This window comes from Leptonychotes weddellii, chromosome 12 (genome assembly GCF_054177405.1).
Source record: "Leptonychotes weddellii isolate Sample4059 chromosome 12, ASM5417740v2, whole genome shotgun sequence".
Lineage (NCBI taxonomy): Eukaryota > Metazoa > Chordata > Mammalia > Carnivora > Phocidae > Leptonychotes > Leptonychotes weddellii.
The window spans coordinates 60,954,425-60,979,280 of NC_138380.1; the positions used below are offsets into that span (position 1 = coordinate 60,954,425).

The 24,856-nt window shown below is 41.1% G+C and overlaps 1 long non-coding RNA gene across 1 annotated transcript in view; it reads left to right on the forward strand.

The window, feature by feature from the left end:
- Window positions 1-23,621, forward strand: part of LOC145716560 (uncharacterized) — a 38,964-nt gene extending 15,343 nt beyond the window's left edge. Inside the window, exon 2 of the long non-coding RNA XR_014139338.1 lies at window positions 20,470-23,621. This is a non-coding gene — a long non-coding RNA (uncharacterized LOC145716560). The remainder of the gene's footprint in view (window positions 1-20,469) is intronic.
- Window positions 23,622-24,856: the final 1,235 nt, after the last annotated feature.

A 24,856-nucleotide genomic window follows, 5' to 3' on the forward strand; every position in this document is an offset into this window, starting at 1 on the left:
ACTTTAAGCTTCGGGAGAAAAAAAAAACACCCTGCAATCTTTTAAAACAACATTTTAAAAATGAATTGTGGGTCTCTAACTACTATCCTTTTAGCTACAGGATGGTTTGCGAGTGATAGGCCACCGCTGTGCAGACCAGGGCTGCAGAGAGAATAATACTGTAAAAACAGAGAGTGAGAGGCGGAGGGTGAGTTGATACTGATGTTCCGGACATTTCCAGTAGAATTTTCGGGCAATTCCCTCAGCCAGCCAGGATTCCTAGTTACCATTCCCGAACAATCCTTACTCAAATGAAAATGTCCTTGTTAACAAATTAGCATGATAATGAGAAAACAATTATCAACGCCGTCAGATCTAGCTAAATAAAGCAAGGAAACGCCTAGGAAAGTCCACTTTGCTAGTGTTTGTTGTGATTAAAACAACTGGAGGTGAGTGTAGCGTGTTTAGGCATTGAGGGGGATTCCTCCCCTTCCTTATCTTGGCCCTGGGAATTGTGTTCAGGACAAAAAGCTTCACCAGCAGGCTGCTTTTCCAGTTGAGGCAATTCACCAGGTTCCTCATTGAATTCCCCCTCCAGGTAGGAGCTTGGGGGCGGGCAGCGGGAGTCCGGCGCCGCCAGGACGCAGAGGCGAAGGCTGGAGCCCTGGGGCGGGGCTGCGGGGACTGCAGCAGAGGGGACCCCAGCCCCGCACCCCTTGCCCTGGAAGGAGCCTGACTTCAAGCTCCCCACCGTTCCGCACGGGACGGGCGTAATGGACGTTACGCAAAAGGAGGTGGAACCTCCTTGGGTGTCAGGGCGGGGATGCGCGCGGGAAGGACCCCGAGTCGGGTCCTATCTAGACCTTTATCCCGGGGTCTATTCTGCCGAGTCTTCTTCTCCAGTCACTTCCTGGGCTTCGGCCACGTAGCGCGGCTGGGTTTGGAGGGTGAAAGGGAAGTGGTGAAAGGAAAAAATGGTCTTCGAGCGCTGACCTAAAGGAACTTGGAAGAGCGAACCAGGCGAAGGTGCTCTCAGGAAAAAGCAGGGCTCACGGGGGTGAATGGGCTGTCGGGACTGGGACTTCTTCTTGTGCGGGTGTCTTTGTGTGGCCAGGCGTGCAGAGTTGTGGAAAAGGTGAGTTTGGGGTGGAATTGTGTAAACCAAGAGTGGAGACCGTGGGATCACGTCCCGGACGGAGAGAACCTCCGCCCCCCACCCCCGCAATCCGGTTCTCCTTGGCAGTTCCGAGTCCCTAAAAACTGCAGGTTGAGCTACACTCTGGCGCGCCCTCTTCTAGGTAATGCAGCTGAAATCACAGTCAAGTTTGGCGGAGGGGAGCTTTTTCTACCCCTCCAAGAGGTGTATACACTAAGCATTAAAAATAGAAGTGATTTTTTCCTTCACTTTCTGAGATCCTAGGAATATAGGACTTGCCTTTTTTCTCAACAAAAGAACGAGCACCTCTGAAAGGCTGCAGAAACACTCACTCTTTAGGGGTTCCGGCATCCAGGAATGTCACACGCGGTGAAAACACAAAAGCTCAACATTTTGATATTTTAGAAGATTTTCCCTTCTTTTAAATCCTCTGCGTAAATGCCTGGTTGTAACGTGAAAGTGTTTTAGTGTGAAAACATGCTGCAGGGTTCCCTTCTTTTTTTTTTTTTTTATGTGTACTAGCAGCTGCAAAACATACCAAATGAGCTAGAAGGTCATTGTGGAGACTTATTAATATGACATTCAGTGCTGGCCTCATCAACGAGCCAAAAGCCTCACCCCAGAAAATGAGAAAAGAGAAAGCCAAGGTGCTTAAAAATACCAAGTACTTTAAATTCTGCATTGCCTCCCAAATCCCAAATAACTTTTCATAGTTAGCCTTTGGACTATTAACCCACCACATTCATATTCCGTTTCCCCTGTGTCCCAGGGCTGCATTTGTAGTTATTTCTTACATCTCCAGAGCTTTGAGATGTGCAGTGCAAACAGTAAAGAATCACATTAATCCTGCTTTGATCTCCAAAGGGAGATCATAGCACAAATCAGGTCACCACACAGATAGATGCTGCTGTGAAAAGGAGCCCCCTCCCCCTTTTCTCTTTTTTTGCTTTTCTTTGTGTGCGTGTTTGTTTCTCCAAGATATCTTTTCTTGGCTTCTCAGAACATCCATTGCCAGTTGGCAAACTGGAAAGTGTCAATATGAACTATAAATAACTTTTTATTTAAAAGCTGGAGGATGAAATATCTTACATGGACCCCCCCCCTTTTTTTTGGTCTTACAGATGTAGATACTGGAGTTCATGTCCTCATCTTGTCTACCTGGTTATTTGCATAAATACATTGGACCATTTTCCAAATACGTGCCCCAAACACAACCTCCACAGGAACTTAATTGCCTGAAAAAAAGTTATATATTTCCTCTGCCTTTCTTTACCCCTGCATCCTGTAGGCATAGAATAATAGCAGTTAATCTGCTTAGATAATTTAAGACTTAAAGATTAGAAGGCCTATATTGACAATTTCAAAATTCAAGTCTGAGTGCTTTGGCTAAGCAAAGCTTAGGAGATGACAGATGTGATAAAAGAACTGCCAGAAACTAGACTTTATTAAAACTAAAAAGTGTGATGTTTTTGTGGTTTTGAAAGAAATGATTGTTATAATGCTCATTCAATCCAAATGTGCCCCTAAACAAACAACTATAGGGTATTTTATTTTATACTACCTGATATTTACACACACAATACAGTATTTCACTCTGCTTGCATACACACACACACACATTCTACAGTGCTTTTCAAGCCACCTCCTGTATGCATAAATACAGTTAATCAGGTAGTATAGTTAGTATAGCTGGGCCACATACTCCACATAAGTGATGTGTACATAATCATAAACATTTGTGCTGTGTACACATCCTTCCCCTCATTTCTCAATTTTCTGTCAGTGCATCAACATTAGATTGCAAGACACTGCTTGTGAAGCTGTAGCTGCCACCAGCTTTTTTCAGAACTTGTTGAATGGGAGGAATACATGCACATATCTGAATTTGTTTTAAAAAAAATGCTCTTCTGCTTCACATCATCCCTATTAAAATTGATTTTCATTTAATCTCAGTGGGCCAGCCTCCATGGAGCCCAATTCACACTGACACTGAGGCTACCCAAATGCTTCTACATGTTGGACAAAGTACATTAAGCTGCTTTGCATCAAACATGTCCTTTTAAAGTGATTTTAGATGAGTTTGGGAGCACTGCCTGGAAGGCGGACTACCATGGAAAGAGAGCATACAGGAAGGAAGAGAGCAAAGAGAGAAAGCAGGTGAAGGGAAAAAATACCCCATGAGTGATGACTTAGGCAGAGAGACCTTTCTTGGCCATAGATCCTATCCTGTGAATTGCTGAGGTTATTTTCAGACTCGGTCTCTGTTCTCACCTTAGTGGCCTCCCTTTTCCCTGATCTATTCCTCTAAATATGCTACCATTAAAATCTGGAGACTTTGTAGTGGAAGCTGCCAAAATATTTCTTTATAGGATGTTTGGGAATATTTTAATGGATATAGATACGTAAAGCATTGCATTAAACCTCTTGGGAATGCTCATTTTGGGGATATTTAACTGAAAAACGTTATTGTCATGTTCATATGAGCTAATTTGTGTGTTGTTTTACTTGTGACTTAACCTGCTTCTACAGTTCATTTTATAAACTAACTTTATACATATTTTGAAATAAAAAATATTTTCTGTCTAGAAAAGCAACAAATGTTGGATACATGTTGGTCTTAACGATGGAAATAAGCATTACATCTTAATTAGCTTTAGAGTTTTGCTAAAAATTCTAATCTCTTCAATCTGCTCTTTTCCTTTTACCAGGATCCCAAGAGCCTAGTGTGTCGCATGTGTGTAAGGAGAGAGAATAGGCCTCCTTGTCTTTTTAATTAAAGTTTATGCAGCTTGTAGAAAGTAGTAATTTTCTAGAAAATTAGATCATTTTAGATCACTATAGTTCCACTCTACTACCTTAACCGTGGTTCTAAGCAAATCTTGCCCTTTAAAAACCATCAATTATAAGGCAAAGAATACCGAAGAAGTATTCTGAATTTAAAGTATTCAGATTTCACAATCTGACCCTGTCTCCATGAGAGTAGGTATAAATGAAGGATTCTACCATGTATGCATGGCGTGACAACCCACATTGGTTTCTTTATGACTTATCAGAGTGATAGACAGCAATTCCCATCTCTGCTTGTCCTGATTCTAGGGGTTATAATTCACATGCACAAAGGGCTTTCTTAAGTCACTGTTCTTTTTCTCAAGTTGTAAATCAAATTTAACCAGAAAGTAATCAAGGTATTGGACCAAAGGATTAAAAAAACAAAAACAAACAAACAAAAAAACACCTGGCAAACAATGGGGGTCTTTTTCTAAAAAAAAAAAAAAAAAAAAAGTTAGGCTTACTTTAAGGGGATTCACCTAAAGTTTTTAGGGGCTCCCCATTGCCTATAGAGCAAAGATAAGCTCCACAGTTTGGCATACCTGGGGAGGCTTAGAGCTTAGGGGTGAGGACCTTGGGTTCTTGAGTCAGATTGCTGCAGAATCTTGAACAAATTGTTTTTCTTCTCTGTGTCTCAGTTTTCTTTTTGGACAATTGGAATGACAATTTGAACTGACCTATTTGGTAACAGTGGAATTAAATGAGATAAATGCCTGTAAAAGGCTTACAGTAAGGTGCTTTGTGAAAAATAAGTGTTCAAAAAATACTAGCTAATGCTTACCATTAACATTAATATAATGTTTAACAAAGCCTTTTGGTTCCTCCTTCTGCATATGCCATCCCCTTATTCTAGAAAGCCCTCCCTGGCTCATTGCCCATCTGGCTAACTTCTCACCTCTCCAGCTCTGCTCAAGTAATACCACCCCAGGAAGTCTTCTCTGATGCTTGAAATTAGGTGTCTGTCCTTATGACTCCATAGTACCCACTGCTTATTGCTTTTCTAGTATTTTGTAGGGTTTTTGTCATATTTTTTTTTGTCATTGTTATCTGTCTCCCTAATTTGATGATAAGCTGTCCTAAGTGCCATGTATTATTTATCTTCCTTTCTCAGAGTTTATAACTGAGCCTGATGGGTAGTAAATATTCAATATATGTATTCTGGATGAATAAATATTCAGTCTTTCTGTTTTGTTTGCATTTATAAATCAGTTGTAATTAGATGGATTCTTCTACATTTAGTTTTCTCTACTTAGTATGCCTCAAGGAGAGTACTAAAAGGGACTTATCTGTCCCATAAGTAACGTTATAAAGAGTTTTGATTGTGGGCTCTGTAAGGAATTGTTGGTATTTTCAGGACAAAATATCTTCAGTGAGTTTCCCAATTTAAATGAAGAGCTCATGAACAAGTTGGGTTACCTGTCAAATCCGTAGACATTTGACCATACTGTTCAACATATGGCTTATGCATATTCCTTGGATAGTGATTTAGATTATCTATACAAGTGTTAATAGTTAGGTTTCAACTATCCCCGTGTGCTGGCCAAGTGGGCTTCCAATTAATCCAATTATGCCACTGGTTTAAAGGACATATGTATGCGAAAAAGTCATTAACAGAGATTGCATGGATCATAAGTATATTCAAGACCACTTAGGCTTGTTTCACTGTTATCTTGGGTTCATACAACTTTGGAATAAAAATACAGGGAAACCTTCATATGGCAGGCTAATTTGAGGGAAGATCAGTATAAACCATGATATGCCAGAATTATAGAATATTGTATGTAACCTACCATATAATATGTTTACATAAGCCAGCAACCAATACTCTGTGACTAAGACCTCATAACGGGCTCTGCTTTAATGAGTAGGCCAGGATTCTTTGCAATCGTTTCATTAATTGTCAGAAACAGGTATTACTGGAGTGTTTGAAAGCAGTTTGTTTTCTTAAGATTAATCACCCCCTGCAAACCTCACTTAATTAGATTTGTAAACTCTCACTTCCACCAAAGGAAAAGTTAAGCCAGTTCCCCATCTTGGAATTATCAAATGTTTCAAAGGTACAAGGTTCAAATTATCCAGATTTTCCTGGAACAACTTAATATATATATATGAGTTAAGTGATAATAACGATGATTCCTATTGTTCTTTTTTTTTTTTAATTTATTTATTTATTTGACAGAGAGAGACACAGTGAGAGAGGGAACACAAGCAGGGGGAGTGGCAGAGGGAGAAGCAGGCTTCCCACTGAGCAGGGAGCCCGATGCAGGGCTCGATCCCCGTACGCTGGGATCATGACCTAAGCCGAAGGCAGACGTGTAACGACTGAGCCACCCAGGCGCCCCCTCTTTTCTTTTTTTTAAAGATTTTATTTATTTATTTGACTGAGAGAGAGTTAGCGAGAGCAGGAACACAAGCAGGGGGAGTGGGAGAGGGAGAAGCAGGCTTCCCATGGAGCAGGGAGCCCAATGCGGGGCTCAATCCCAGGACCCTGGGATCATGACCCGAGCCGAAGGCAGACGCCCAACAGCTGAGCCACCCAGGTGCCCCGATTCCTACTGTTCTACTCCTGTAAATCATAATTGATTTTGTAATCGTTCCTCTAGCCCCCTTGAAAATAAAACAGAGCAATACAAAATTTTAAAAAAAATTCCACTTCATTGTGAGAACAATAGAATTTCCATTGATGATGAAGAAACATATTCTTTGTACTAAAGAATGAAGTAAATATTTCGATTTGGTTGCAGGTCCAGAGAATGGGCCTCACAGAAACTGCAAGAAGATCTTGGGAAAGGTCATGCAGTCTATTTTCTTGTACCTAGGCAGAGCACTCCTATGCTATCATAGAATCTATATTATTCAAAGCCCAGTACAGCTCTAACCCAGCACTTACATGTTCCCATGAGGTATTTCAGTTCCCCACTCAGACAAAGAAGGTCAAGGAAAGGGAAGGGATGGAGAGACAGGAATTTGTATTCTGCAACTGGCATAAGACAATATGGAGTATGGGATCCTAAGATTAGGAAACGGTAAATATCTAGTAAGGGAAGTGGTAAAGTTTGCTGTGCAAATGGATCTTTCCATTTCTGCCATTTCTTCTGTGGCTCTTCCTATTAATATATGCCCCACATCTTTCCATGAAGGCTTTGAAGTGGCTTTAATAACTGACATGTAAAACAACACGAATTCTTTTACTCCTCTCACTCTCACTCCAGACTCAATCTATGGAGTTCCTCACAGCAAGAAATTTCTGGCAATGGAACTAATCTTTTCCTAGTTTTATGATTAACACAATAACATGCATAAAAATCCCTTTCTTTCTTTTTCCTATGTAGATAATATTGGTCCAGAAAAAGACAGCCTTTTTTTCCTCCCTCCAAATATCAAAATCACTTTTTGCCACATTACCATGGCCTAACTGGTCCACCTATCAACCATATTTTCAAACATGAGTCTACAACTTCTCTTGGAAGCCTATTCCTTGTGGTTGCTGAAAGGATAGTGTGAAAACTTTTTATTGTTTTAGATCGGACCTCCCAAGCCTGACTGTGAATTTTTATGCCTGAGTACCTAAAATACTCCAAGAAAAACATAGCCCAAACCACCACATTTTGCTTGCTTTCAGGTTCAAACCCTATAAAACCACCACATTTTGTATGGTTTCCACCCCAAACCATAAGTTGGCATGAGATTCCACTAGATGCTCTGTTCAGGTCTAATTGAGATGTTTACCAACCTTGACAACATTTTTGGCTAACTTGTCACTAATTTGGAATGCAGGTGAAGCAAGCTGAGTTCTCAGCAATAATTTCTTCATTTGGATCCCTTTACTTGACAATCCCACCCCCACCCCCCTGCCACCCAACTAGGGGCCCAGAGCTATTGCATTGTCCTGGGTCAATCATTGTTACTTCCACTGTGACATTCTACTGATGCTTGCCTTGCCTTGGACCTTACTCTTTCCTTCAAAACTTATTTCTGTGTATTATTCCCTCAGGTTGTGCACTTTGCAGCTAGTCGGATAAAACCGTTTTTGCTAAGGTGTTAACAGATTTAAAAATTCTTATGGAATGCAGAGAGCACTAGATTGTAAGGTCCTTGTGGACAGGCATGGTCTCTTGCTGACCATTTAGAGTTGCCAGATCACATACAAGATTTTTATTTGCTAAATCTGGCAATCCTATGACCATTGTATTTCCATCTTCTAGAAACCCCCACACAGCAGGTGCTCAATAAATAATGGTTGACTGAATGACTGAATGAAAGTAGTGGGGGGGGTATATATCTTAGAATCTTTTGATTTGTTCTAAATTATATCGCATAGGGAGTTGGCTTACCATGTAGGACTGGAGCTATTGTATATGATCTCAGGCCTCTGTATTTTGGATGGAAATTGAGGTAGGCCAATTCTGCATTTTGTGTGACTATTTTTCTTGAAGGACATCCTTCTTCCTTGGAGCAGGTGAGTTAGAAAGGGGTGAGGAAAGGAATACCTGCTGTTAGCTCCTACTTCACTACAAAAGAGCAATCCCAAACAATTGAGTTGGAAGGGCCTGAGGGAGTGGGGAAACTTCTTGCTGTCATTCTTTTCTTACAGAAGTGGGCTCTCCCTTGATAACCACAAGTATACAAATAGGAGCCTCCTGGGAGTTCAAGGTACTGGGAGGGGAAGTATTAATAGTAGTTTGGGCTGACTAGAATCTTTTATAAATAGTCCTAGTGCTCCCAAAGTCATCATCATGAGAATTCTTAAGGCCTCTGTGGAAGGGGGAATACTGTCTCAACATGTTTATTTTATAATTATGTTAAATTATCAATTACATTTATTGCTGAAACTGCTGTAAATCATAAGGGTACTCCTTAAGAGTGAGGGGCCACTGGATATAAAGGCAGTGTTGACTTCTTCTTCCTTTATTGCATCTACTGTTTTCTTCAGGAAGTTTCTAGAACATTTCCCAGCACTTGATGATGCTTCTCTTTGGTGTTGGTCAGTCAGTATCTCTCCTAAAAATGTGGCTCGGAAAGTTAAGAAATTGGTGAGTAAAGTGCTTGTTCTTCAGGGACCTCCTGAATATATCAGATATTAGCATGTTGCCTGTGTATTTAGAACTGTGACTAAAGCTCACGGCAGAGCTGTCTTTCTATATTAGCGGCTGCTGAAAGGCAACGGAAATACTTCAACTTTGAGACAAATCAACTCTGAGCCAGACTGAACCCAGAATTCACATTTCCACCCACATATTCCTCCAAGTTCTGTTTCATGAGTAGATTATCTCTGATGCTCGTTTATCTGATTTCTAGAATCTACTGCTGTCCTCAGGCACATTGTCAGATAGAGGAAAACTATGTGCTGTCTGGCTACTGAAATCTGTTCCTCTAACAAAACAAAGTCAAAATGACTTAAAAGTCTCATCCAGGAAGAGTGTTCTCAAAGATGTAGAATTTGGTTTTCTCTGCTTGATGGTTAAAAATGTGGGTTTTGCGAATGAATAAACAAACAAAAGCAGAAACAGACCCATAAATACTGAGAACAAACTGGTGGTTGCCAGAGGGGAGAAGGGGAAGGGGATGGGCAAATGGGTGAAGGGGAGTGGGAGGTATAGACTTCCAGTCATGGAATGAATAAGTCAGGGGGATGAAAAATACAGCATAGGGAATATAGTCAATGGTAATGTAATAGGATTGTATGGTGACAGATGGTAATTATACTTGTGGTAAACATAGCATAACATAGAATTGTGGACTCACTATGTTGTACACATGAAACTAATGTAACATTATGTGTCAACTATACTTCAACAATAACGAAAAAGAAAATGATGAGATATTTTTAAAGATACGGGTTTTGGAGTCAAATCTACCTGGAATGGAATCCTGGATCTGTCTCTTCAGTAGCTTGAATCAAGTTGCTCTACTCTTCTAAATTCTTGTTTCCTAGTATGGAAAAGGGAGATAATTATAGTATCTGCTGCATAGGATTATTAGAATTAAGTGATCTCTTACATGGAGAGTTAGCCCGTACATAGTAAGCACTCAACAAATGACAGCCATTATTGTTCAAAGTCTGGAACAGAAGGTTTTCTTTTTAAACAGAATCTCAGAATGTTTCTGTTCAACAAACACACCTGTATGGCCTGGATTCTGCTTGTGGGCTATGTTGGAAACTGTGGCAGTAATGTCCCCACACCTGGTCGGCCACATTCCTGGCTCTTCCCCTGAATGTACAGCTTCTGGTTTAACTGGGAGTTAGGACACAGGGTCAGGATAGTCTTACACCCTCTTTCGTAGCCAAGACTAGAGCCCAGCAGGAAGGTGGGTGAGCACTGGTGGCAATCCCAGTCGCTTCTGAAATTCCTGGCTGCTTCTCTCTACTGATAGGGGGTGGGTGTTTTGGGGACAGTACATTCCCAGCACTGTCGAGGTGGCAGCTGAGCCCCCTGCCTGGGGCTGTGCTGGGTTTCTGGCCCTGCCCCCGAACTTCCAGTGCTCTTCTGGCTCAACCAGAAGTTCAGGTGTGGGGTGGCTGGTGGTGTGTGTTGGCCTGGGAGAGTGGGTGGGGTGCAGTGGAAAATACTTGAGCAATGAATCTAGAGGCCCTGGGGAAGTTTTTTTTGGTTTTGTTTTGGTTTTTGGTTTTTAAGTGGAATTTTACTTTATGCCATTTGTCCCTTCTACCTCTTCTGAGCTTCCCAAGGGTTCCATCCCACCAGGAGTGTAAAGGGCACCACAGAGGAGCTGTGAAAAGAGATTAGAGGAAGGAAGAAGTTGAGATGAGTCCTCCCTTCAGCAAAGTCTCTTCTAGCATCTCTCTGACGTTCTCGCTCTTCCTAGCATTTTTGCCCTTTTTAGTCTTTTCACTTCTGGCTATCCACAGAAATAGAACCTGAGGTTAAAAAGCCAAGGGAACCTCAAAATTCTTGTTTTCATCTTTGTTCACCCTTCCAGTTCTATCTTCCATTCTCTTTGCTATTCTTTTTTAGAACATAGGACAAGGGAACTTTTCAGAAGAAGATCAGAGAAAAAACAAAAGAGAGGGAAATCAGGCAGTAAAGTAAGGAAGATAGAGAGGAAGAGGAAGGGGGTGGTGAGCCCCTCCATCCCAAGTTAACAGGAAATGGTCCTGAGTTAATATGGAGCTGACAAGGCTTTCTGTCTTATTTAAACTACAGAAAGGAATTTGCTGAAATTTGATAAAATTGGAAAGGAAAATCCAAGAGGGGACCCCCCCCCCACAAGACCAGTGATGATATTAAACCACTCAACGTGTTGAGGAAGTCTGGCCATGTGCCTGCAGAGGACCTATCCAGATAGACTAAGAGGATTAGAATTATCTCCTGATATTGGGGTGTGTGTGTGTGTGTGTGATGATTGCTATGTGTATTTTATATATAAGGTAGGAAATATGAAAAAGCCAACTAACTTTAATCATAATGAGTATGAGGGAAATACAGAAAGATAATAAAAGGGTATAAACTTCCAGCTATAAGACTAGTAAGTTTTGAGGATTTAATGTATAACATGGTGACTATAGTTGATAACACTGTATTGTATAATTAAACATACAAATTCTCAGCAAAAGAAAAGATAAATATGTGAGGTGATGGATGTGTTAGTTAAGTAGATGGGGGATCCTTTCATCATGTACATGTATAGCAAATCACCGTGAGGTACACTTATTTTGTCAATTATATTTCAATAAATTATTGAGCTAAAAAATTATTAAGAAGAGTAAATGTTTTCCTTTCACAGGATTATATTATTTGTATAATAAACTTTCAAAATGCTATTGCAGTGTAAAGGACCCTGCTTTGAAAGACTCCTAGGTGTCTCGTTTCTCCAGCTGAGGGGCTGTTGCCCGAAGCCAGCAAGTGGCCACGTGTGTCTTCACGCCTCCCATGCTAGGACAGTGCTGGGCACATACCAGTGTTTCCTGAGCTCGACCAAACTGGGGGAGAATAGTGAAGGGGAAATTCTTTTTTTTTTTTTAAGATTTTATTTATTTATTCATCAGAGAGAGAGAGCAGGAAGGAGAGAGAAAACGCAGGCGTAGTGGCAGGCAGATGGAGAGGAAGAAGCAGGGTCTCCGTTGAGCAGGGAGCCCGATGAGGGGCTCAATCCCAGACTCTGGGATCATGACCTGAGTCGAAGGCAGACGCTTAACACTGAGCCACCCAGGCGTCCCTGAAGGGGAAATTCTAAGGAAAAGTTATTTGTTTGTTTGCTTATTTTAGCATCCTTCTTGTCTTGGTGGTGATCTGATTTAGAAATCGACTCCCATTTTTCTCTTGAGACTAAACTCTCAAAATATTCTAATTAAGACATTTTTTTTTTCGTTCCCATTTACTGAGCACTTCTCCTGAGTCAGGCCTTTAACTGTCCTGGGGCTAAGTACCCGTCACAGGTGATACAACTTAACTCTTACACAGCCCAGAGATGTGGGGACCCTGACTGTTGTGCACAGCATCCTGCTCACTGCCAGAACTCCGGATATCTTCAACAATAGCAGCAACAGCTGCGAGAGGAATCCAAGGGCCAATTTGTTGGAATAAAGCAGAACAGGGCTTTCCCATATGGTAGATATATCTCAGATGGCTTTATTAGATGTAGGATGATTTTTCTTGTAGCCTAAGGGCTTTCTGGAGGGAATCTGAAATCTTTTCACTATGTGCACATCATTGCCAGATGTGGATATAGGGAAATAGACCTTATCCTCTGTGTGTGTGTGCATGTGCCCGTGTGTGTGTGTGTGTGTGTAAAAGTGGCAAATTCTGGTTCCCATAACAAGTTTCAGTTCATGTCACTTTCACTTTCTTACACAAAAATTTCTTCTTGAGCCTTTCGAATGTGCAGCAGGACTCTCCCTGCCCCATCAGAATATGTTATGGGTCAGATCGTGTTCACCAAAATGTAAAACCAGCAGCAGTAAAATAATGATAAAATATGGTAATTTCATAAAGGGCCTGTTAGTCTTGTATTCTAATAGTAGGATGTAATGGAGCACTCCACCAAAACTTAAAAATTCATAATGATTACCGATACCATTAATCAGAATGTGCCATGCGAACAGCTCAGGGATCTGTTGTATTAAGCTGTCATGTGGTTGCAATCATACATTTTTAACTGCCATCAGAGGTAACTGTCAGCAACACCATGTCTTCTCTGCAGTCTATTGCAGCTTCAGGTCCCCAGGGTTCCATCCTGAGTCCAAGGTGATTTGTACGGTACGCTAATGACCTGCTGATTGTCTGCACAAAGGTGTAATCATACACTGTTCAGGCAACACTGTGATTCCACACAAAAGCAAAGGACTGTCTGGTGTCAAAATAATACCAGAGTCTAACTTTGATAAAGGTTTTTTAACTGACTACAAGGTACTATTTGGTGCTAAAGCATGTGGCAGAAATAATGTTTATTCAAATAACTAACAAGTTGGCAGAGGGGAAATTTCAGGAATATGTGTGTGTGTGTGTATGTGAAAATGATGCTCTTTGATAGCTGTTTCTGGACAGATTTTTGGTTCTAATTTTGAAAGGTATAGAAACTAGCAAATATCTTTGTTTCAGTTAGATATTTATTCATGTTGGTAATTATTAATGCACATTTTAAATAATGTCACTGGAGGGTTTTCTTCCTAGGGAGTGAAGACATGTGATGAACACTATATTTATTGATATATTTTCGTATTATCTTTTGACCTACCTCTCCAGTTTGTCTCAATGAGCAGGTTTGTGGCTCTAGAGAGCCAGGTGAAGCCATCTCAATACTCTTCCGTGGGTATGACTCTCCCAAGGCGTCTCCCCTCTAAACCTGAGGACAGGGAAGAGAACCTGTCCAGTGATGGAAAAAATGGAAAACCACTGAAAATAGTAGCCTGCTCCTCTCTTTCCCTGCCCCCATGCTCCACTGACTTCATTTTGGCCAGTATGTGTGTGTCTAATGGGCCCGTTCTTCTCTACGGGGACCTGTCACCAAGTCATTTATCTGTTTAGTGATACAGGAGAAATCCTGCTGAGACTCTGACCCAGATTCCAAAGCTAGATTCCTGGGGCGCCTGGGTGGCTCAGTCGTTAAGCGTCTGCCTTCGGCTCAGGTCATGATCCCAGGGTCCTGGGATCGAGCCCCGCATCGGGCTCCCTGCTCCTCGGGAAGCCTGCCTCTCCCTCTCCCACTCCCCCTGCTTGTGTTCCCTCTCTTGCTGTGTCTCTCTCTGTCAAATAAATAAATAAAAATCTTAAAAAAAAAAAAAAAAGCTAGATTCCAAGACTTGACTTGTTTGCTTGTTTCTTCATTCATTTGTTTCTGCTTTCACCCATTTGGTGACAGTTTTAAAACCATTGTTATATACCAGGCACTATGCTAACCACCAGGATGATAATGATGAATAAGATTTGGCTTCAGCTCTCAAGCCCCTTGTTATCCTGTAGGAGTTAATTGCCTATTACCAAATGCTTAAGAGACTATCAAGGTTCCCTTGTCAGCTCAGTTCTGAAAGAATTTAAAGAGAATGTGAGCTGCAACATGTTGACAAAATGAAAGCTCTTCCACTAGACTATAAGCTTGTTTAGGGCAAGAAGCAAGTCTTGTCCTTGGAATTATTTATGGCTCTGAGTGCAGAAAGGACACAGAGTCTATGTTCTAGAAAATGTTGTTGAATTTTTTGGAATTTTGGAATTGGAAGTGAATTTTGGAATTTGGAAAAGAATCTTCAGCAATGGACAGTAAATTGCAGATGCCAAGAGTAGGGGCTTTGGGGTCAGCTAGGAGTTTGGCCTCTACTGATACAGCTTCACTTAGTAAACAGTAATGGCTCTCACCCCATCAGATTTATTTGTCCATTTCAAAACTAAATGGGTACTTAACACCTGTGATATGCCAGTGCACGTGCTCGGTGTTGTGGAATCAAGAGTGAACAAAATGGAAACAGGATCTCTGCTCATGTAGCTCATGGTAGAGGGGGTATGGGGATCTCAGAACAGATAAAGAGAATTCCAATAAGGTGTGTTAATTTTTGTGAGAAAGGAGTCCTACTGTTGCCCAGGAGTCATCCTTGGTGACTGCCAAGGGGAGGGGTTTGATGGTCAGGGAGATGATTCCTCCAGCCCATAGGGACAATGTGTCAAGCCCTGGAGGTGAAAATGATCATGGTGCATTCCAAGGACTTAAATATATATTCAGAGTCATTGAATTGTCACTTGCAAGGAGAGGAGCTTGAGATGAAGCTGGGGAGGTGAGTGGGGCCAGACCTTGAATGGCCTTTGTAGGGAGTGCTAAGTGGTCTGGATGCCACTGAAGACTAAAGGGAATTTATTGAAGGGATTTTAAACAGGCAGTGCCACAATGGAATTTGCATTTTTGATCTATTGCTTGGGCTACATATTGGATGGAGGATGGAGGCGGTGAGAGACATACTAGTTAGGAAGGCTCTTGCAGAAATCCAGGTGGAAGATGGCCCATAGTGACTGAGGTATTGTGGAAAATGCTTAAGCTTGAGAATCCAGTAAGAGTTGGCTCTAAAACTTAACTATCTTTGTGACTTTTTACCAAGTACTTATTTTACATAACTCCCACACTTTCTTCTGCAAAATGAAGTAATTTTGCCTATCTGATGAGGAACTTAAATGGGATACTGTAACTAAGTTGCCAAATATTATATGACATACACTTAAATGATAGCCCCTTCTTGTCCTAACTGTAATAGTCCTCCTTCCTCTTCACTTGTATTTCTTCTCTTTTAATGTACAACTGTGTGCTTTTATTTTGTTTTTTCAAGATTTTATTTTGAAGTAATCTCTACACCCAGTATGGGGCTCGAACTCACAGTCCCCAAGATCAAGCATCACAAGTTCCACCGACTGAGCCAGCCAGGCACCCCCAACTATGTGCTTTTAAATAAGATCTTTTGTTACTGTTATTGGTCCTTTTTATTCCTAGTCCATGTGTATGGAAAAGGGTCCTCCTTTTCCTTCTGCCTTTGTAACTATTGTAGTTCTCCCAGAGTGTTCTGGGCCATCACAAGGTTACCTCTGAAGTTGCTTCCGTGGAATACTTCATTCTGGTCTGTGTGATGTTACAACCAATGAAAACCAAGCGTGGTCAAGATGAAAATCTTTGCTTCCTTCCCTTTAGGAACTTTCTGGTAACTGCATTCTCCTCCTCATACCCTCGGAATGCAGCTTTGGTATTATCTTTGGCTGTCCTCAGGGCTGCTTCTTAAGCACTTGTGGAGAGAGAACTTTGTATTTTTTACAGAATAGACCTTATTTTCACTCGGAGAATATTCCAAAATCCTGTCATATTTTCCTTTCTGACATCTCTAAAACTCATCTTTTCCCTCTGGTCTCCAATAGCTAAAATCCTTTCCCGTATTTTGGACCTCTTTTTCTTCTTCTCCTTATAAATACCTCCATTGTGGTCTCTATTCTTGAGTTCTGTCTCTGTTAAAGCAATCTCTTTAGTGCCTTCATTACAACATCTTTTTAAAATGCTCTCCCCAGTTTCTCTCATCTGCATTAAATCTGGACTTTAGGGACGTGCACTGCTCGTCCTTGCCTGACTATTTTTTTCCCTCCTGGTTTCTTATATATCTTCTTAATATCTTAGTACCTGACCTCCTTATATGTGTTCTTTTTATTTTTCTCATTCACTTTTTTGTTTTCTTAGGCAGTTTTCAAGCTGTCTCCTCCCTACCCTAGCCAAGGACATTTTCTTTCCTTTTTTACATGCCAAACCCAGCCTCAAACAAGTCGTATCCTGAAACCCCTCTCTTGTTTTTCTCATAGCTTTCTTCCTTATTTGCTAATGTCTCCCTCTTCATGATGATGGCCTTTTCTTAATTATTAAGTGATGCCATTGCTACATAATAGAGTGTATATGCTCTTTTGATATAAGCAGATCTATTTTTTTCTAAGGAAGATCTCTGCTATTAATTGACTTATGTCCATTCTCTTGCTTCCATTGCCACTACCCTGAGGTTGATAGTCACCTCCCATTTAGTCTCACTGCCTTAGCTCTCTCTCCCAGCTATTATGCCCTTAACATCATTCTCAGGATGTCTTTCTGATCTGGTGTCTTTCTTTTCTTAAATGAAACAGAACAAAACAACAAAGCTTCTGGCTTTCCCTGGCCTGTGGAATGAGATTTACCTTCCTTAGGTGTGCACCAAGAATCTTCATACCATGGCCCCTCCTCACCATTCCAGATTCTGCCTGTCACTTTTTACCCCAAATCCTAAATTCCAGTCACATGGAACTGCTTGAGGAGGCAATTTACTATATACAGAGGTTGAGAATGAAATGCTACAGACCAAATTCAGGCTTCAGAATTCTTTGCCATTTTTTTAAAAATAATAAAGTGGGACTAATAATATCTACCTTTTTTCCCCTTTCCTTTTTTTCCCCCAAAGACTTTATTTATTCACTTATTTTAGAGAGAGAGAAAGAGCGCATCTAGTGGGGGGAGGGGCAAAGGGAGAGGCAGAGAATCCCAAGCAGATTCTGTGCTCCATGCAGAGTCAAACACGGGACCTGATCCCATGACCTGAAACCATGACCCTGAGCTGAAACCAAGAGTCAGACGCTCAACTGACTGAGCCACCCAGGCATCCCATTTTGCCATTTTTTTTAAAACCAAAAGATTTCATGTAAAAATCTTTCTGGTTTCTCTCAGAAAATATGGCAATACTGCATCATATACCCACCTGGCAACAGAGCGTTGGGAGTTGAATGGTGGCTGCTCCTTTAGATGAAAATAGGCTTTTCTCCAATTTGCCAGTTTTTGCCACCCTGTTTTGTATCCTCAACATTGAGGCAAAGTGTCATTTATCATTGCTCTTGGGTTTTGTTTGCCTTATAGTATTACGAGAAAATCGTACCACATCTCTACGGATAAGTAATAGATGGGCAGATGCTATTTTGTATTTTAAGAAACATATGGGGCCTACTTTACTCTTTCATCATTCTGGACCCTGCAGGCATCTGAATTTGGCTCTCTGACAAAGTGGCTTAGCAGTAGGGTCTGTGTTCAAATCCTGATTCCATCGCTTGCTAGCTGTGTGGCCTTGGGCAAGTTGTGTAAGGATTCTCTGCCTAACCTTCCACCATGATAATATGTACCTCACAGAGTTTTTGTGAAGATTATGTGAGATAATCTATGTAGAGAATTTAGCAGAAAGATTGGAACATGGCAAGAATTAATAAATCTTAGCTATGTTATTATTATTATTATTATTATTATTATTCTGTTTTCCCAAAATCTAATAGTGGGAATATCAGAATCATGAGGGACATGATTTGGGGCAGATTCTTTTGGTGCCTATTTAGCCACACCTTTCTAGCTATTACTTTTGTCACTTACTGGCTATGGGCCTAGTCAAGTTGTTTAACCTCACTATACCTCCATTTTATAATCTGTAAAATGTTAACAAGAACAGTATAATAATGGTATCCACATCTTTGGTTATGATTTTATCATTTGAGATAACCATGTGCTGTGTATCACAGGTGTCTGCCACATAAGAAGTATGCAGCAAATGGTAGCCATTATAGTCATCAGCTGCCCTGGCAACATTTTGCCTCTGTTGCCCAGGGGACGTCGCCCAATAGTTGTGAGGACGCAGGGAACCTGGTGATCCACCTGCATGTGATATGCGGTACCCACACATCTATATGGGGTTTTCAAAAATTGAAATATAATTTGCAAACCATAAAATTCACTCTCTTAAAATGTATAATCCAGATTGCACCAAGTTGTACAATCATCACAACTAATTCCAGAATGTTTTCATCAACCCCCATACCCATTAGCTGTCATCCCTCAAGCCTACCCCCCAGCCCTTGGCAACCACTAATCCACTTTCTGTTTCCATGGATTTGCTGGTGTTTGTCTTCAGGACTCTGACTTGTGCCCTAATTTTTAAGAGCCCTTTGATAGTCAGGCTTGTGAGGATGTCCTCAGAGCAGAGGATGCCCTCAGAAGGTCAGGGGGACCTTCCAGCTGGCTCCATGGTGCTGATAAGTGGAGGGGTGATAAGCAAAGCATAGGGGTGGTTCCAACACCCCACAAATCAGGCTCCCCCAGGGAACCTGTTAACATTCCTGTGCCTCCCCTGGACCCACTGAACCAGACTGTTGTCCAGGAAGGGGAAATTACTACTCAGGTACTACCCAAATACTGCTTTAGAGTTTGAAGAACATGATCATCGTGTCTAGAACAAAGACAATGTGTTGTGCTCATGAAGATTTACTTGGGCTGGGCTGTGCACTGGGACTACCTTTCAGTCAGTCCCTATGTGACACTGGGTGAGCCACTCACCTTTTAGTTTGCTTGTCAAGTGAGGGATTTGGACCAGGGCAGATACCTGGATTGCAGACATGATCACTGGTATCTGTAGGAGGCTTCTCTATAGGCTTAGACATCAGTTCTAAAGAATCCTCTTCATGTGCTCTGAGTACAGAACTACTTTCTCAGTCTGGGTTTAGCAGCTGTTCAGATCGTTTGTGACATGGAGGGAAAGTTGCTGAAGCCCACTGTTTGGAGTTTTGATGGCTGGTGTGGAATCGTGTTGAGATTAAATGAGAAGTATAGGAAGCCCCTCCTATTTCCTTGCTCACTTTCCCTTCTTCTTCTTCTTCCCATATTCCAGTAATTAAGATTACAAGTAATTTTAAATTGCAAATAGCCCATGGGAATGCTAAAGCCACCAGGTGTTAAAACTCTAGTATGAAATATTCAGATCTAATAATTGGAAGACCTTAGGTTTAAGCTAGTCTCTGTCATACGAAAGGCATTTGAGTGGGTAGATAATGGCACGTGCACACTGGGTTCCTGGAGCCTGAGGAAGGGGACAGAGTGGTACAGCAAAGGAGAGGATGTGGTGGCATTCCAATGCATCTCCTGTGATGCTTTTAGTGGAGATGCCCTGAACTAGTGATGCTTCATCTAGACTGTCTTTGTGTGAGGTTCTTATCATTCTGTCTTATTTTCTTAACGACTGTGAGAATCAGTCATTTTGGATGCCAGGAACCGAGTAAGGCTTGGGTGACTGTGCTTCTGATTTTTCATAGGGTCTTAAATCATTTGTCCCCAAATATTATTATTTATTCATCTCTCTCTTAGGTCACAGAATCACAGCTCCATTCAGGTCAGCTCCGTGAAATGCTGTGAAGAAACAGCAGCTGTTTTTGGATTCTGTGGGCTCTCTTTCCTTTTTCCCTAGTATGTCCCTCCTAAGCCCACTCATTCTACATTCTTTCTGCAGGCAGATTCACTTGTATTTAATGGCAATTACAGTTTTTCCTCTTTCTTTGATAAAGCAAAATAAATGAAGAAACAGAGAATCCTTAGGCATACTTTGTATGTCCCTGTAGTCTCTGCCCCATTGTTTGGAAAACCACAGACTTCATCTAGATGCCAATGTATCCGTCATCAGGGTTTGCTTAAGTGGTGTATTTACCAAGATCTTCACTTGAGCAGTGGCTTAACTTTTTAATCTTTGATTTATAATTTTACAGTTGCTGAGACAGAAGGAAAATGCACTTCTTTAGAGGAGCATGACCTTTTCCTACATTGCTTCCCATCACTGCCACTGAATTTCCTGAATCCTGGCCCCAGACACCATCGTCAAGAAGACCTTCCAGATGGGCTACCTATCCCCTGAGAGAGGAGGAACATCAACTGCAGTTTCTAACTAGATTGCCTTCTTCATTTCAAGTAATGGCTGCCATCAGGATCAGATTAAAGACAGACCAGCTGGACAACTGCTTGCAGGACTAACCTAGAAGGGCACCAAAATAACCATAGAGTGCTAAAACATCTACGGAAATATAAAGAGAAGAACATAATACTAGCACTTATTTTAGGGAGAATTCTGTATGGAATTGGAAGGAATGGTTTGATAAATTCCTTAGGGGTAGAAAGTAAGGCGTAATCAAATGTAGAGGAGCACGGGGATGTTTTACTACGGGGCTGCTATTTGTCCTACTGAGATACATAATTTGGGTGCCCCGTCTGGATTGTTTGTGACCATGGAGGGTAGGCAGACTACCCCACTGATCCTCCTGCTTGGTTCTTCCCCACACAGAACTCAGCCTGTCCTTGAATAAAGATCTGGCACGTAGTGGTTTGAAGGAAACACCAATTTATTAGCCTACATTTCTCCGCACCCTAGGGCTTGAAAATGAAAACATAGTCATAGACTATCTTCCAGTTGTAGGATGTTAGTCCTTAGTATGTCTTCATTCACTTGAGGGTAAAGATTAACTAACACAGTAGATCAAGTCAAATAGAGCTTGAACTCCCTGCCTATGGGAGGGGTGATCAGACTGTATTGAGTTAATTTGATCAATGGAGACACTAGGTAGAGTTGAGATCTTTAAAAATATTTGGCTGAAGGGCAATATTACTGATTATTTGTAGATAAGGATGTCAAGGAACATTCTTAGAATCATGAAATATGGAACTGGTGGTCATATTAAAAAATTCAACAAATAGTTAAGTACCTACTGGACACTGGAGACTTAGGTGTAAGATAGACATGGTTCCAGGGCACCTGGGTGGCTCAGTCAGTTGAGCATCTGACTCTTGATTTTGGCTCATGTCATGATCTCAGGGTTGTGAGATCAAGCCCTGCATCGGGCTCTGCACTGAGCATGGAGCCTGCTTGGGATTCTCTTTCTCCCTTTCCCTCTGCCCCCCACTGAGCTCGCTCGCTCGCTCACTCTAAATAAATAAATGAATAAATAAATAAGATAAACATGTTTCCTACATCGTGGAGCTTACATTCTAGCTTTCTCTTGGATGTGAAGAGCAGTGGCCACAGCAAACAAATGGACACAAAAATATTCTCGAGTCCAAGATTCTAATTAGTATAGCAATTCTTATGGCCTTAATCAAGCCTAGTGAACATGCATTTATAAGACTTATAAATCTGCATTCTATAACTGCTCTGTGAACCTGCCTAGACTGTTTCCCTAGCAAGCTGTATAAAATCCCATGGTGCCAGAGGAAGGGATTAGGTTTAGTTAGGGCTTCTGGGGGAGAGAGATACCAAGTGACATGGGTCAGGAAATATGAAGGGATAGAATTCGGGAAGCAGCTATTGCTTCTGTTTTATGTGGGGAAATTGCAGGCTGAAAAATGCTAGGCTGGGAACTCTGAGACCCAGATCTCTATTCTAATGCTAATGAGCTATGTGACTGTGGGCAAGTCATATCACATTCCACTTGGAGGCCTCTTAGGTGATCCAAGATCCCTTCCAGCTCTAAAAATGCTAACATCAGGCCCCAGTCTACTGGACAACTGGCCAGTTTCTAATTCAACTTTTCTTAAGCTGTTAGGTCAGGTAGATCTGCCATAATCACTTGACTGGTTTTTTTTTTTTTTTTTTGGAGGAGTATTTCTCAACCTTATAGGATACAATGAATCTGCTTCTCCCCTTAGGAGTTGAGCAGATTCTAGAAAAATTCCCCGTAGAGCTCACAGAGGCTCTAGCCTCCTGTACCCTTTCTCCCATCTGTGCCTTTCTCCCTCTCCTTTCCCTGATCACACTTCCACCGAGCATATACCATGTGAAACGTACCAGGTGTGTGCTAGGTTTGGAGATACAAGTTAACCTGACAGTTTCCCACAGTCCAGAAGCTTTCACAGGAGAGGGTACAAAACCCTCCTTCCTTTCATCTACTAGCTTTTCTTTTGGTGAGAATCAGCCATGTCCCAGGGGAGTGTGCTGTCGGTCCTACCAGGGCAACCAGTTATAGGCAGAGGTCCCATTCTGCTCAAGCAATTTTGAGGTGCCTTAATATCCACATCTAGGTATTCACTTAGGCCCAGGGTTACCATAAAAAGATCTATGTCCGATATAAGGAAGAGACAATCATTTACTTCTTGGGATAAACCTGTAGAGGGACAGTCCTCCATACAGTGATAGCCACTGTCTACCCTTATCTCCTGCAACCAACTCTGCCCAGGTGGGGAGAATCTAGGTGACTACTTACTAAACTTTAAAAAAACTTCTTTCAATAAATAGACATCTTTCATGCATACTGTGCTTCATATATTCATTATGGCGGGTGGCCTCCTTAAATACATATATTTTATATTTCTCAATATCAGATGGCTGATAGGACTTAGAAGAGAAATAAAGGGCTTGGTAACTCACATAAGTGGAAAGTTGACCCTGCAATAATTGACAGCATATTCAAATATTTCAGTGAGTGTTACTCCCATTAAGCAGAAGTGGTATCAGTAAATTTTCATGACTCTAAACATTCTAATGAAAAGGTCACATTCTTTTTTTTTTTCCCTTATGTGTTAAAGGAGCTGTAGCAGAAAAGAAAATAGTCTGTGGACCATCTCAGATTTCCAAATATGTGGATACTGGTCCTCATGAAGGACAAAAACTACAGATGATGGGCTGGTAGTTCCAACTCCCATTTGCATAACCTGAGGTTTTGTAGCTCCAGCGATTGACTCAAAGCCAATTTACATTTGTTTTCTTTATCCCTTTGGAGAGAAAATAAAAATCTTATTTTTCCAAGCAATTAAAACTCTTCTGCTTCAGCTAGGATGAAAGAATTAGGAGTTCTGTCTCCTTGTATATAATTGCATGTTTTATCTTTGTTGTTTAATGATTGACAGAAAACTGATAAACTGAGACATCTCTGAATCAGGGTTGAATGTACTCTCTTGGTGGCTCCATTGTTAATGTGTTTGACTATTTTCCAGCATTTCTTACTCTGTAATGGAAAGGTTTATTAAATATGAGGGGCGCAAAGCTTTCTGAATACTAATGAACTTATTTGCCAAAACTTAAATGTTCCTTCTTATGAGTGAATGCCTGTCTCACTTAACAGGATCTAAATTGAATAATGAAGAAAATTAGACTATACTGTACCCTCTAGAGACATTATGTATGAACTGTAATAGAATAGTGAGGGGGGAAGAGGGTCATATTTTAGAAAAAAAGAGTAGATGATTTGGATCATATAAGAAAGGATTAACTCAGAGAAATCCACTAGTAATTTAATGAGCAGGATTTCCCACTGCACAAGTGATCTATCCTTTGGCTAGCTTCGAATGACAGTAAAGTCATAATCATATGGCAATGCATGCTAGGTTTCAATGGTTACAATTTACTAACCTTATCCCAGTGTAAGGCATCACATAACATACTTGTGATGGAATAGGAAAATCAATAAGCCTGAAAAATGAACACAGATCTCCAGAGGAGTACAATAGGGAGATAGAGTTTGAGAAACTGCCCCAATCCTTCCCTTTGGCATGATGCAATGAGGCTGTCCCTTGATTAATATGTTTACTTCCATTCCCTTGGTGTTACTACTAATAAAGTTGATGATCAGGATACCCTTCTCTTGCCAGCATTTGAAGGGCATCGTGGGAGCAAGATAGCTGCCTTCTAGGCCAGGGACACAGGCTGGGAGAACTTCAGCAGCCACACAAATTGTTAAATATGGTCAGGGACTGACTGCATGGAGTAAATTAAAGTGATAGAGAATGTGAAGATGAGACTGTGCAAAGGTGGGAATTCATTCCTGTCAGACACTTGAATAGGAAGGTATCCATTGGAAAAGGAGGAGGTAAGGAAGGCCACTAAAGTAGAGAAAATAAAGAGAAGAATGTTTCCATAGTTTGTTAAAATTAATTATCCGAGATTTCAGGAGGAAGAAAGGAAGATCAAGAAAAAAAGAAGTCCCTGAAGCCTGTGAAGTTTCAAAAATAAAACAAATAAAATTTTTTTAAACTAAAATCATACTCTTCTAGGAAAAGAGGCTGAGCATTAACAGAAAGTTTGATGACAGAAGGGTTTGTAGTTAGGGATTTACTTTCAATCTCTAAGAGAAGTGTTATGTGACAGAGATTCAAAAGACAACGTGTTTTTTT